Source organism: Sciurus vulgaris, assembly GCF_902686455.1.
Source record: "Sciurus vulgaris genome assembly, chromosome: 7".
NCBI classification, from domain to species: domain Eukaryota; kingdom Metazoa; phylum Chordata; class Mammalia; order Rodentia; family Sciuridae; genus Sciurus; species Sciurus vulgaris.
In genome coordinates, this window is record NC_136467.1 from 82806262 (window position 1) to 82817171 (window position 10910).

Below are 10910 nucleotides of genomic sequence, written 5' to 3' on the forward strand. Positions count from 1 at the left end.
AATATCTCTTATAGATTTTTTGGTAGTGAACTATGTCAGTGGTTGAAAAGGCCATGCCTTGAATATCCATTATCTCATCTGACCCAAACAACTACCTCATGAAGTAGATAGGGAATACATTATCTTCATTTATCAGATAAGGCAATTGAGACTAGTGACTTGCCCATGCCCACATACATTAGGACCAGAGATAAAAATAGACTGAGGTCTCTCCTGATTCCTGGCCCAAGATACTTTCCATTATAATATAGTACTTTCCCAGTTGCTCTTCATTAAAATCTATGATATTTTGCAGAAAAACTGATAAAGGAAAATCCTATGAGTAAAATAAGCAGGCTACTAACTAGGACCTAATAAAATATGCTCAAAATATGTTGCTTTTTGTATTAGTCATCTTTCTGACACTGTGGCAAAACATCTAAGAAAATCAACTTAAAAGGAGGAACTATTTATCCTAGCTCACAATTTCAGAGGATTCAGCCCATAGTTGCTTGTCCCACTGCTTTGGGTCTCTGGCAAAGCTGAATATCATGGTGTGAAGTATATGCTGGAGCAAAGCTGCTCAAATCATGAGCAGAGAGAGGAAGGGGCTGGGGTCCCAATACACCCTTCAAGAACACAACTCCAGTGGACTACTTCCTCCCACAAGGCCCAACCTGCCCCCATTTCTACCACCTCCCAAGAACACCATCAGCTGGGGACCAAGTCTTCAATACATGAACTCTGCAGGTACACTTAACATCCAAAATGCAACACTTTCCTTTGAGCTTACTTTTACTTTTTCTAATAAAAAGGAATAAATACATGCACCCCACCACCAAAATTTACTAAACGATCAATTATTACACAATTTTGTGCCAAACATTAACTCACATGTCATCCCTTATTTGGAAACCTTTTTAATTATTCTGGGTCAAAATCTTCCTTATTAGATTCTTGCTGAATTGAATTCACCCTTGGAAATAAAAATGTGTGAGTGTGATCTCATTTCTTACAGACCTGATTTAGTTTCTTAGATAGTCTTCTCAGTAGAAATGAGGGCATAATTTTTCTTTTGTTTTCTAATTTGGTTTTATAACTAAGGAAAATTTCATGATCATTTAGGTATGATTTCATTGTCAAACGATTGAAATTTAATCCTATGTTCCCTGGCCAGGATGACACTTTCCAATTTATAAAAAAATTTCTTTCTTCCAAAGAATACCCATTAGTCCCAGATGTGAAATTGACTGATGTCACTAGTAGCAAACAAAAAATAAAATTGTATAAGTAAGATTTTATTTGTAAAAATAAAAAGACAGCAATGTGGTACAGAAATCACTCTTGTTTAATTTTCAGAAAATGTTGGAGTGGAGAGAAAGGGGTAGAGGTTGTTTGTGGGAACTTATATTCAGGTAGAAAAGAGACCTGACCTTAGAGAGTATATCTACTGAGGTATTTCTAGTGAAAAACATCACAAGTAGATCTATATTAACTTACATAACATTTAGATCATTTTCTTCCTTTTAATTTTCTTGACTATAGTAATATATATAGCAACATATATAGAATATAGCAAATCATGTCATTGAAATTTTGTTTTTAAATTTTTGAATAAATTTAATGTTTCCTGGATATAATCAAAAGTTTCCATAATCATTAAAATAGGGTTTTTTTTTTCCAAAGTAGCTAGTAAGGCAGGGTTTCAAAATTATTAAGGATACAATTTTTCAGTTCAATATATTTACTTACTAATTTCATTGTGTAAAAATGAAAAAATTCCAATTATATAATTAAATAGTCAGATCTTAAGTATAACAGTGCTTATCAGTTCCATCTCTTCCTCTTTTTCTTCCCTGGCCAAAACTATATTTGGCTATCATAAAAATTATGATATTCTCAATTAAAATATTCCTTACTGAGAGGTAAAATGTTAGTATAATATAACATATGAAAATTGATATAAATACAAAGTTCGAATGAGAAACTCTTTACCTGAACACTCCTAAGGAACTGAAATCTTCTCCAGATCTAAACTCAGTTGTCTTTTCAATATTTGTTGTTTTTTTCATTCTCTGCTTCAATTGGTTATATTTCTACCTACCCATCATCTAAGTATGGTAGTTGCTACTTTGATGAAGTCTTGGATTGTATACTAGGCACAGGAGACCCAGAAGAGCTACAGACAAGGAGATTTCCATTCCAGTAAGATAATTTTAGTTGATGATAAGTACTATGGAGGAAATAAACTGAGTGATGACAGAGTTTTCTCTTAATAGGTTTTTCTGAGGAGATGCATAAGCTGAAACCAGAAGAGCTTGGAGCAGAATATTCCAGGCAGAAGGGATGATGAATGAAAGACCCCCAAGGAGGGACAGCTCAACGCATTTGAAGAATATCCTAGGGAGAGAGTTGGTATTAACAGGAAAGAACCAATGTGTGCATAGTTCAGCTGGTAATAGAAAGTATTTTATCCTAAAAGTGTTGGGAAGTCATTTGCAACATGTAACTATGGCATTGGCTTGATCTGATTACCCTGGTGAAGGGAACCAAGATTGAGCACAGAGAGACTCATCCAGGCAGGAGTTGATGGTTCTTGTTACAGAAGTGCAGAGACATTACATTTATTGAAGGTGTAATTGGTAGAACTGAACAATACATTGGGTGGGGGAGTATCAGTGCTGTGCTGGAATAGACTCACTCTCACTAGTTCACATGGACTAATCTGTGAACATCTCCTTCCAACTCTGTCTGCACTCAGTGATGGAAGATCACTAGCTTAATCAGTCATGGAGGTAGTATTACATCATGGAAGTTGGCAAATGCTACAGATAAGGACTTCTATCCCTTCCATCCCCAGATCTAGTTAAATATTTGTCAGCATGTATAAGGAGGATAATTAACAGATATTTTGGATACATGTTTGAGTTGCCCATTGAGTCCTCCTTCTCCCTCCTTCTTCAAATTCTGCCTCTGAAATACTTTTAAAATGTGTCTCTGCTTTTCAATATCTGCTGCCACTCTTCCCAAACTCATCATCTCTTTCTTGAACGACTGCAGAAGTTTCCTGGTTTCTTTGTGAAGAGTTTTGACCCCTAAAATTCATCTTTCAAACATCAAATCAAGAGAATTATCTAAAATATCTGACTACTCCCATGTTTATAACTCTTTACACTGATTGCATATAGGAAAACTCCAAGCTCCTTAACATGCTGTCATAGGGCCTTTGTCCTTGAATTCCTCCATCTGAAACTCCCTGTTTTGAACTGAATACTTGACCAATATTCAGCTGCTTCTTATTCTGTACACATATTGTGCTATTTCTTATCTCCAAGGTTTGCTCTTAACCTGTCCAATGTGTGAAATATCAATCTGTCCTTGGTTAGTACACAGCAATCATCTCTTTGGGAAGACCTCCATGGTTCTTCCCTCCCTGCACTAGCTAGACTGTGAGGACTAATATCTGAGCTCTTAGCTAATCATTGCTCTTATTCCACTGTGTTGAAATTATTATTGTTATGTTTACCTTTCCCTCTAGACTGTGGAAATCTTTAAGACAGTGTCCAAGACAGAAACTCAATAAATCTTTGTTGAATGAACCGATTCATAAGTTGAGATTTTTTTTCATGACATACACTTCAGCAATTACCCTTTCTAGTAAGTCATGGACAGCCCCAAAGTTGGGAGGTTCTTCTATTTCACATCATCATACCTTTCATGCTTCTGTGTTCATCTTGTCATCAGTGCTGTTGAGGTTGGTATCATCAATATCATCATTATTGCTACATTTGCTGGAGGCTGATGCAGCAGGCTTAACTCATTTTGCAAGGTCACATTAAATAAAGAGCTGCTTATCATTGATTACTATACTTTATTATACTCACCTTTTTGCATTGTCAGTTCTTTGAGGATTGTGCCTGATTTAGTCAGTTTTTGAATAATTAGAAGAACAGTAGCTACTGAAATTTATTGATTACTCATGCTACTTTCTATGAATGACCTCATTTAAGCACCATAATATGCTAATACTATAGGTATTATTATCAAACCTAGTTTAAGACAAACCGAACTGTAGGTACTACTATCAGGTACTATTTCTTCAGGATAAACTTCTAAAACTGAAATTACTGCAAAGCTTATAATTATTTTTTCACTTTAAATTTATTATTTATGATTTTTAAAATCTTCATATTTTAGAGCAGTTTAAGATATACATAGAATTGGTAAAGATAATACAGAATTCCCATATCCCACATTCAGTTTTCCTTATTAATATCTTTGCCATTAGTATGGTACATTTGTCACAATGACAGAATCAATGTGAAGACTATACTTCATGCAGATTTCCTTAGTTTTTACCTAATGTTTCTTTTCTGTCCCAGCATCCCACCCAGGATACCACATTCTTTTAGTTTTCATATCTTTTAAGGTCTTCTTGGCTTCTTTCCTTGTTTTTGAAGACCTTGACAATTTTGAGGGATACCAGTTAAATATTTTGTAGAATTTCCCTCAATTGGAACTTGTCTGATAGTTTTCACATGATTAGAGTTTTGGATAGCAAGACTACAGAAGTAGACTCTCATTTTCATTGGATTAGACCAAAGATACTTATTATCAACATTTCTTATCACCATCGATGTTGATCTTGATCACCTGGCTGAGGTAGTGTTTGTGAGGTTTATCCATGTGAAGTTATTCTTTTTTCCTCTTTTTCAATTATGTGCATTTTGGAAAGAAATCACTATGTATGGCCCACACTTAATGCGTTGAGTGTTATGCTTCTCCTCCTTAAAGGCAGATATACACATAAAATATTTGGGATTTTTCTTCAACGATTATTTACTTATTTACTTTCGTATAGGCTTATGCTTACTTATTTTATACTTTGGTGATACACACACACACACACACACACACACACACACACACATTTTGTTGTTGTTGTTGGTATTGAGAATTAAACCCAGGGGTGCTTTACCACTGAGCTACATACAAGCCCTTTTTATTTTTTAATTTTGAGACAGGGTCCCACTAAATTGTTTTGGGCCTTTTTAAATGGCTGAGGCTGGCCTTGAACTTGCAATCCTCCGGGCTCAGCCTCCCATGTTGTTGGGATTATAGGTGTGTGTCTCTTTGTCTAGCTATTCTTTGGTTACAACACAATAGTATTTATCTAACATGTTACTCAAAAATGTTCCAGCCTTAGGCACTGGGATCTCTTTCAGTTGGCTCCCATGTCCCTTTGCCATGTCCCTACAAGGATTTTCTTCCTTGAACACTTCCTTACTTTCCAGTGTAAGAAGAAGCTCCAGGTTTCAAAACCAATCATTTTTTTTTAAGGATCTTTGGTTACTTTGATTGGAAAATGGTGTTATAAACCCAAATCTGTGTGCTAAGTGTGCTTGTTGCTAGAAGAGTGCCACTGAGTCTAAGCCTTCTCATCTCATAGAGCAATGAAATAATATGAGTACACTAACTTGTGAACACATACATATTTATAAACACGTCTATACATAACCATTAGTATCTATATTTAAGCCAAAAATGAGTTCATACTGGTATATCCAACTCTATTGCCACATGGGCCATGTTAGTCTCCCCTCTCTTCCTACCTATGAACTTATACTTTCAACAGTAAGAAACTGGCTTCCACCATCTGCCATCTGCTTACTTAATGTTCAGTGTCAGTGCACACACATAGCAGTATCAGCATTATCGATTCTTTCCAGTGTGGGAAACAATCCTATGGACTACAGTGCATTGTCTATATATAGTTCCTTATGCCTTAATCCTAGATCACTCATTTTCAAATGCATTTAAGTCAGCAAATTTTACCTTGACCCCCTTCGGTGAGGTTCTACATATTTCTGAAATACAGTTAATTCTTTGTTGACAGTCTGGGTTCTATCTTGGGATCTCCAGCGTAAGGAATTTTTAAAAATTTACATATGTCAGTGTTTACTCTTCACTGTGAAATTTTATGCATTGTGAAGAATGCACAAGTATCGTTTATCCACTATTACAGTAGCATATGTAATCATTTCCCTATTCTAAAAAATCCTCTTTACTTCACATGTTTAACCTCTCCTTTCCCCTTGAGAAACTGACAGCCATAGATATTTTTACTATCTTTATAGTGTTGCTTTTCCAGAAATGTCAAATAATTAGAACCATACAGTATGTGGCTTTTTCAGATTAGTTTCTTTCACTTAGAAATATTAGTTTATTTTATTTTAAAATATTTTTAGTTGTAGATATTCACAATAACTTTATTAGTTTTTATGTAGTGCTGAGCATTGAACCCAGTGCCTCACACATGCTAGGCAAGTGCTCTATCACTGAGCCACAGCCCCAACCCAGAAATATGAATTTATGCTTTTAAGTGTCATCCAACTCTTTTCATGGCTTAACAATTCAAATTTTAAGTTTCTGAATAATGTTCCATTATATGATATGCAACAACATAGTCATCCATTCACCTATTGAAAGACATCTTGATTGCTTCCAATTTTGGGTGACTATGAATAAAGCTGCTATAAACATCCATGTGCAGTTAAAAAAAAAAACCCAAGAGAACAAATCCACTTTTATTTATGTTTCATTAATTTAAATCCTGGAGTGTGCAGCGTCACACAGATTTTGTCCAATGATCTTAGCAGAAAGGTTGCTTTGGAATTTGGCACAAATCATGCCACTATTTTCATGGGCACAAGTTACCTTTCTTCAGATTACTTAGTTTTGTATGGTTTGCTGCCAGGAGTCACTGTGCCACTCTGTCATTCTTTGTATATATAACCACATTTCTTTTTTTTTTATTGTAAACAAATGGGATACATGTTGTTTCTCTGTTTGTACATGGCATAAAGGCATACCATTTGTGTAATCATAAATTTACATAGAGTAATGTTGTTTGATTCATTCTGTTATTTTTTCCCTCCCCCCCACCCCTATAACCACATATCTTAAATAAGAATTCAGTTTCATCTTGGGAATAAACACCTTCAATTTTAAGAAGAGTTGTGGGCTTCCTTTGGTTCTAGAGACCTTGCTTATCACCAGTAAAAATGAACTTGTACCACAGCCTTCCAGAAAAATTTGCCTTTTAGAATTCCTGTTCCTAGCAGGCAATCACAGGCTCCAAAATGGAAGAAAGAGCCATGTGCTGGTTTTGGTATGGACACAAATATTCAAGTCAGAGCAAAGTTTTCAAATATCTCCCCTTGCCTCTTATTGTATCACAGTTTCATGTTCTTTTATAATTGTCATTAATCTATTCACGAGGGTAGAGGCTTCATGACCTAAACAACTCTCATTAGACCCCACCTTCCAACCTTGTTGTATTGGTGATTAAGTTTCCAACACATGAACTTTGCAGGGGGTACATTCAAACCATTGCAGCAGGTGTTGGTTCTGGACCATCATTAGTATTTGTAAACCACTTGGGAATTGAATACTGGATTGCAGCCTTCATGCCAGACAATAGGGCTCTAGAGTTGCTATATTCTTTTTCCTTTTTCCTTTTTTTATTTTGGAGCCACCTCAATTATACAGAATGGGTGGTCTCATTGTGGCATATCTGCACATATACAAACAACACAATTTGATCAATTTTACTCCTCAATACAACTTTCCCCTTTCTATCTTCCCTCCCCCTCTTATTCTCCTTCTATGACACTGGCCACCATTCTAATTTCATGACCTCCCCCCATTTTTCCCCTCTAGCTTCCACATAAGAGGGCAAACATAAATTTATTTTGCTCAAAATTGTGGTTTCCAGTTCTCTCCATTTTCCTGCGAATGACAAAATTTTGTTCTTCATTGCCAGATAAAACTCCCAGAGTGGGTAAATTCTATGGCTCTGGTTCTAGGTGTTTGTTTGGACAGCTCATAAATATAAATAACAATGCTTTCAGGTAGAGTGTGCACAAGGAGGTACCGATAGAACTGCCATTCCCTATACCTCCATCTATGATTTTGTTGTATGTGACTGGCGCCCTCTAGTGAATAAGGAACTTGAGTTGGTCCCTACTGTACAAGAGAGGCCAAGTAAATATTTGAAACCATTTTAACAATTCAACACATTGTATTAAATAAGGAAAGATGATGAGGTTTTGTTTGTGTGAATGGCCATGAGGGTAGGAATCTGTTCTCCCTAAAAATATGCACTATTCTATGATACAGAAGTAGCAATCAATTTTTTTTTCCCTCAAAGTTCAAACTAATCTGTGCTTTGTTAGGTCATCCAATTAAATGAGTTGATCTTTACTCTAAATGGAGAGACTTGACCAGAATTCTTCTATAGCTACTAGAATCAGTCATGTAATTTAAGGTTAAGGCTTGAAAAATTATCACTTCAATTCAGAAAACTATATATATATGACAAACTAATATATTACACCTTCCTTGATTTGGTGAATTTCAAGAATAAAGTATTTAAAGAAGACTATGGTTGATTGAGATATATAAAATAAATCAGAATAATTTATTCCAGAATATATAAAGAACTAATTTCCAGAATATATAAAGAACTCAAAAACTCTACACCAAGAATATAAAGAATATAAACAAGTGACCATTCAACATTCTGACGGGAGTCACAAAAGAGGATCAGCCGGGATGGGATATCAGGACTGAAGCAGAAAAGAAAGAAACAAACAAGAAAATTTCCTTAAGAATACAAATAACCCAATCAACGAATGGGCTAAGGATATGAACAGACACTTCACAGAAGAAGATCTACAAGCAATCAACAAGCATATGAAAAAATGTTCACCATCTTTAGTAATAAGAGAAATGCAAATCAAAACTACACTAAGATTCCATCTCACCCCAATTAGAATGGCGATTATCAAGAATACAAGCAACAATAGGTGTTGGAGAGGATATGGGGGAAAAGGTACACTCATACATTGCTGGTGGGGCTGCAAAATTAGTGCAGCCACTTCGGAAGCAGTGTGGAGATTCCTTAGAATATTTGGAATGGACCCACCATTTGACCCAGTTATCTCACTCCTTGGCCTATACCCAAAGGACTTAAAATCAGCATACTACAGAGATACAGCCACATCAATGTTCATAGCTGCTCAATTCACAATCGCCAGATTGTGGAACCAACCTAGATGTCCTTCAATTGATGAATGGATATATATATGAATATTACTCAGCTATAAAGAATAATAAAATTATGGCATTTGCAGGCAAATGGATGAAATTGGAGATTATCATGCTAAGTCAGATAAGCCAATCTCAAAAAACCAAAGGACGAATGATCTTGCTGATAAGCGGACGATGACACATAATGGGGGATGGGAGGGGGGCAAGAATGGAGGAAGGAGGGACTGTATAGAGGGAAAAGAGGGGTGGGAGGGGTGGGGGGGAAGGAAAAAATAACAATGAATCAAACCATTACCCTATGTAAATGTATGATTATGCAGATGGATTGTTTTCACTCCATGTACAAACAGAAACAACATGTATCCCATTTGTTTACAATAAAAAAAAAAAAAACCCACCAAACGAAAAAAAAAAAAGAAACAAGTTCTGCAGGTTATTGGTAGTAATAAGAGGCCCTGGCAGCTGCGCAGAGGTGGAGCAAAGACAGAGAGGCCAATAAATAAATAAATAAATAAATAAATAAATAATTTTTAATTAACTTTTCTCCCTAAAGTTCCTGCCACTTAATCCGTATTATGCTCTGAAAGAAGTATGTTATAATTTTGTCATTATAAATATTTATTAATCCAGCACAGGATTAGGGCCTCATCAGGCAACCAAAAAGAATTCTTATCCTCTAGTATGCTTTCAATATAAAATAAAGATGAAAAGTATATAACCGGGTCAACTGGGAAATAAATCAAATAAATGTGATAAATAGCTAGTATTCACATTATTTTAACAATGTCAGAAGGATGAGGAAATCACACAGTTGACTCAGTAGCCTTTAAACTGACACATCCTAAATCAACAAGTGGAGAAAAGGTTAAAAAAATGTAAGTGACACATTTAAATATGAAGGGATTTGAGTTGTTTGTTGGACGATTCTCAAAGATGTTTTATGTCAGTTACTATCAAATTATAAATTGTATGTAGTGTATTTTTACTACGTTTCAGAAGCAGCCTCTTTTATTGACTCCCACTTTCTTAACAATTTTTTTTTTTTTAATTTGTTTTCCTCTGTCGACTAGATTGCCCTGTGCCTCCTAAACATTCTCCTAAGAGTCACCTCAATTCCATCGGGTCCCAGAAGACTTCCCTAACCCTAAATCCCTTCTCAGTTCTCCCTCTTCTCTGAAGTACTACTGACCTAATTTAGCACGATCATATTACTTTGATCATTTCAGGTACATTAAAAGTCTACCGAGCACACGCAAGCATTCATTCAACTGCTCATCTGCAAATAAGTAGACCAAAAAGCCTATTTTCCAACGCTGTAGCATGAAGGACAAATATCCCTTCACTTATTTAGAGGGAAAGCTCGTGCATTTCCCTTATCATGGTGACGCACATGTGCTGGCGAAATTGAAGGAAAAAAGAACACAAGTGAAATCGAGGTGAGCGTCAGGTGAGGACCAAAGTACCTCGCCTACCTCGTCTTTGCTCACAAAACACCCATTCTTTCCTGTCCTGTTTGCCAGGACGCATCCGGGGCGGATGCGAGGTCACCAGTGGAAAGGCGGCGTACTCCTCCGCAGGAGCCTGATACCCCCGAGGTAGGCGGGGGAGGAGGATGGGGACACTCGTGGGGGGCGGTAGAAAGGAGGGACCCAGGTGTCTCGCTCTGATGGGAAAGGAAGAAGGGAGGGGGACGAGGCAGCAGCACCACGCGCGCCTGCGCGAGCCTGACACTCGCCACCCGCCGACCGCAGCATCCCTGCGCAATTGACTCCCGGAGCGCGGGCGGGAGGAGGGGCGCTCCAGCCCCCCGCCCCCGC

General features: G+C 36.7%; 1 protein-coding gene across 1 annotated transcript in view; it reads right to left on the bottom strand.

The window, feature by feature from the left end:
* The window catches only part of TTK (TTK protein kinase), a 63396-nt gene extending 52619 nt beyond the window's left edge, over positions 1 to 10777 (bottom strand). The window contains exon 1 of the mRNA XM_079146520.1: positions 10566 to 10777. The gene's annotated coding sequence lies outside the window, so the exon portion shown is untranslated. The remainder of the gene's footprint in view (positions 1 to 10565) is intronic.
* Between the last annotated feature and the right edge of the window lie 133 nt (positions 10778 to 10910).